The sequence below is a fragment of the Idiotropiscis lumnitzeri genome, unplaced genomic scaffold (genome assembly GCF_059441095.1).
Source record: "Idiotropiscis lumnitzeri isolate Australia: NSW breed Sydney's pygmy pipehorse unplaced genomic scaffold, RoL_Ilum_1.0 HiC_scaffold_110, whole genome shotgun sequence".
NCBI classification, from domain to species: Eukaryota; Metazoa; Chordata; class Actinopteri; order Syngnathiformes; family Syngnathidae; genus Idiotropiscis; species Idiotropiscis lumnitzeri.
Window position 1 is genome coordinate 1948 of NW_028283648.1, and position 4132 is coordinate 6079.

The 4132-nt window shown below is 42.9% G+C and overlaps 1 long non-coding RNA gene across 1 annotated transcript; it reads left to right on the top strand.

Annotated features, from left to right (window-relative positions):
• The first annotated feature begins 703 nt into the window (after positions 1-703).
• On the top strand, positions 704-1916 carry LOC148315532 (uncharacterized). Its single transcript, XR_015840849.1, has 3 exons — positions 704-1008; positions 1575-1628; positions 1718-1916. It is a non-coding gene; the product is annotated as an uncharacterized LOC148315532 (long non-coding RNA).
• Positions 1917-4132: the final 2216 nt, after the last annotated feature.

Here is a 4132-nt window from a genome sequence, read left to right on the forward strand (position 1 = left end):
ACCTATGCTGATGCTGTTTAATACTGATTTAAATAATAATAATAATGTCATAATCTGTTGGTTTTACATGAACAAAACCTTTCAAGCACTTTTTAAAATTCTAAATACTACCTCTTGTCAGTAAGTTGGTTCACAGCACTGCCTTGGAGTGAAAGTGTGTAGTGCTGAGACAGTCGGTATGTGCTGAGTCGTCTGACGTTTGTGTGACTGGTACCCAGGAAGGTAGCAAAACCAGGCAGTGTGTATGTCGTACCCAGGAAGGCAGAGAAACCAAGCAATATGTATGTGGTACCCACGAAGGCAGAGAAACTAAGCAGTGTGTATGTGGTACCCGGGAAGGTAGCAAAACCAGGGAGTGTGCATAGATACAGACCCCAAAAGTGATTAAAACCAAATAAAGTCCCCAGAAGATCATCTGTAGTCAGGTGAAGGACCCTGTACTTTGTTCAACTCATTTACTCCCTTAGACGTACAAAGACGTCTTTTAATGCAATGGCGCCCTCTACCAAAGACGTATAAGTACGTTTCCTGTCTTTTTTACGTCATAGTGTACATAAGGGTCTGATGCAACCTCTGACTGAGAATCAGCCTTGTCCGCATTGTGAATCATGTAAAAATCACCCAGCAGGGGGCAGAGGTGCAAAAGATCCGCCTTGAATCTGCGCCAGAGGTACAAATGGGGGGGCGGGATCCTGGGGTAGACTTATAAGTGTGGAGAGCAGCGTGGGTAGCAGCAGCATCGGCAGCACTAGCAGCAGTCGCATTAGTAGCGTTAGCAATGAAATCCTCCAAGCAAATGACGATCGAGGAATGCTTTTTTGTAAAAAAAAAGCTTCCTAAAAGCATCAAGGCGATGGAGACGCTTTGGTTGAGAGGATGACGCTTCGTCGTCGTCACAACAAAACGGCGTCTAAAGAGGGTGCGCGTGCCTTGCGGCCTGCATCGCCTGCCTTCGGACAATAGCCAAAGCAGCTGAGAGTCCTCACCAGATCCCCCCCGAACGAGGAGGTAAGCGCTCGCAAGTTACCATTGAACATGTGGTTTTACCCCTCATGCTTTTATTGTACATATCATGCATCTTGCGGGCAGAAAATGTCGCGTAAATGTGCAGTTAGACGCGAGCTTGCTCGCTGACTTCCTCATCCGGCCGCCTCTATTGCACAATTACACGCGAGCGTAAGTCCTCGCCGACGAGGAAGTAAACGCTCGCAAGTTACCATTAAACATGTGGTTTTAGCCCTCATGCTTTTATTGTACATATCATGCATCTTGCGGGCAGAAAATGTCGCGTAAATGTGCAGTTAGACGCAAGCTTGCTCGCTGACTTTCTCGTCCGGGCGCCTATTGCACAATTACACGCGAGCGTAAGTCCTCGCCGACGAGGAAGTAAACGCTCGCAAGTTACCATTGAACATGTGGTTTTAGCCCTCATGCTTTTATTGTACATATCATGCATCTTGCGGGCAGAAAATGTCGCGTAAATGTGCAGTTACGCGCGAGCGCATCTCCTCCCCGACGAGGAAACAACAATACTGAATGGTGTGGTAATCATGCATACTTTCTAAAATTCACAGATTGTGCATCCCGCGGCAAGAAAGTTCCTCCTCGTCTTGTTGGTGTAAAGAAAGGTAAATTATAATATGAAACTTCACACGCCAGCAATAAAATGCAGCAATAAATATATATTTCCAATTGTTTGTATTTCTGTAATTTACAGGTTGTGCATCAGGAAGCAGTGGTTCCGGATGGCGTCACACTGGATGGCAACCGAGGAAAATCGACTTTACAGCAACCCCTGGACCACTGAATGCCGCTGCCCATTTGGAGTCTGAGGAGCCAGCTGATTTCCTGCAGCTGTTTCTCACGGATGAGCTTCTGCAGCACATCGCGGATGCCAGCAATCACTTCCCAGACAATTATTTTCACACAAACCCCAGTGGACAAACACAAGCTCGCCTATTTTCCACGGACCAGCAAAGCCAGACCACAACGAAAGTGTCGGGTCTGTTTGTGCAAAGGCAAACGGAGTGAAACAAGAATGTGGTGTGAACTATGTTGTGTGCCCTTGCATCAAGGCAACTGTTTTATTTTATATCACACAAAAAAAAAGTATGTATGACACTGATGTATTTCATTTTTGTACATAGTTCAACAGTTCAGTCATTTAGTGTTATGTGCAAATAAATTTATTTTATCAAAAACATTTTTTGTGCTTTTTTTTGTTATTTTATAGAAGGCATGCATTATTTAGATGTTAGAGGTGTCATAAAAGCCATAAATAATAGTGTCAAAATTCAAATTATGGTCAAAATGCATCAGTTTACAAAAAGCTCATTTTCTCAGTTTTTTCCCCAGGGATTGGAGTTTTCATGAAATTTAGCTATTTTCAAATGCCGATTGCTCAAGAATGGAAAAAGATAGGAACAAACATTTTTTTCTGTTGAAAGAAGAGAGTCTCATCTTTCTTCGGGTGTGCTCCATGTCTATATAGCATTAGAATACTATATTCTGTGGGCCTTGCAATATTAGTCAAAACCCAGGAAAACGCTGGGATTGAGCGGGTTGCTCCAGTGAAAATGGCTGGTATTTAATGAGTTAAGACTGGTTAGGACATCCGGCTCGCAGTCCCAAGGTGCAGGGTTCGATCCCGGGACCCAGCTTTCCTGTGTGGAGGTTGCATTTGTGAGTGAGTTTGAGCGCAGATGGTTGTTCGTCTTTGCGTGCCCTGCGATTGGCTGGCAACCACTTCAGGGTGTGCCCCGCCTACTGTCCGTTGACAGCTGGGTAGGCTCCAGCACGCTATCCTTGTGAGAATAAGCGGATTGGATATTACATGTATGTGTTTATGCCCTAGGCCAGGCGAGGGCAAACTACGGCCCGGGGGCCACATGCGGCCCGTTAAGTTTTAATCCGGGCCGCCGAACTTGAAAAAAATTTAATGAATAAACCTTGTTAATGTTTTATTTTCTAAACACTGTGGTTTTCAAAGACAAATATTATTGTTGGAATGCTTTTATTCACTTTCATTTAAAATTAAATGTATTTTTTTTCTCAGATGAGGTGAGGTTTCCAAAACACTCCATCCATCTGCTCCTGGTCCGGCCCCTCTGTCATATTTTAGAACCCATTGTGGTCCTCCAATCAAAAAGTTTGCCCGCCCCTGCCCTAGGCTTTGTGTCTTTGCTTGGTTGACTGTGTAATGAGTGTATGAATGCATTTCTTTCTACCAGACACCTTGGACTTCCCATGGCAGATTAATAATCTATTTTATCTATCCATCAGGGTCACGAATGTCATTTGATGAGTAGAGAATTTAGAGTCTCCAATTAACCTAATATACATGGATTTGCGCATGGAAACCTGAGAAAAAGCCCTTAGTCCTACTTTTCCATCTGAACCACTTTATCCTCACGAGGGTCACAGCCGTGACATCCCAGCTGACTTCAGAAAGTAAGTGGGCGACGACTCATGATCTCTTGGTTGAATAATATTGTTAGGGGCTCAAAATGGCCCTCTACAATAAAATGGCAGAAGAATATTACATACTCTCTGGCAGAAGAATATTGCGTTTTTTTTGTTTTGTCCAATTAACTTAAATAAAACTTGGGAAAATTTAATGATTACATGTAAACCAGCTGGTCTTCCCCATACCAAGCCCTGGCTAAAACTGACTGAAAAATGCATGATGTGTGCCTTTTAAACTCCTCGGCCCATCCACTATGCCAGGGATGGGCAAACTTTTGGATTGGGAGGGGGGGGGCACAATGAGTCCTAAAATACATTTAATTTTAAACGAAAGTGAACAAAAGCATTACAACAATATATATGTCTTTGAAAAACCACAGTATTTAGAAAATAAACCATTAACAAGGCTTATTCATTTAATTTTTTTCAAGTTTGGGGGGCTGGATTGAAACGTTTAACGGGCCACAAGTGGCCCCCGGGCCGTAGTTTGCCCAAGTGCCCTAAGCCAATTGATTCTAAAAAATAACAGTTTTCTTCATCAAAACAACATTTTATGATCAACATAAATGTTAGTGAGTACATAAAGGTATACTCATTCGATCTATCATAACCCCATGCACTTAGACTGTACAAAAAAAAGAAAATTTTTATTTTAAAACCTAGTATT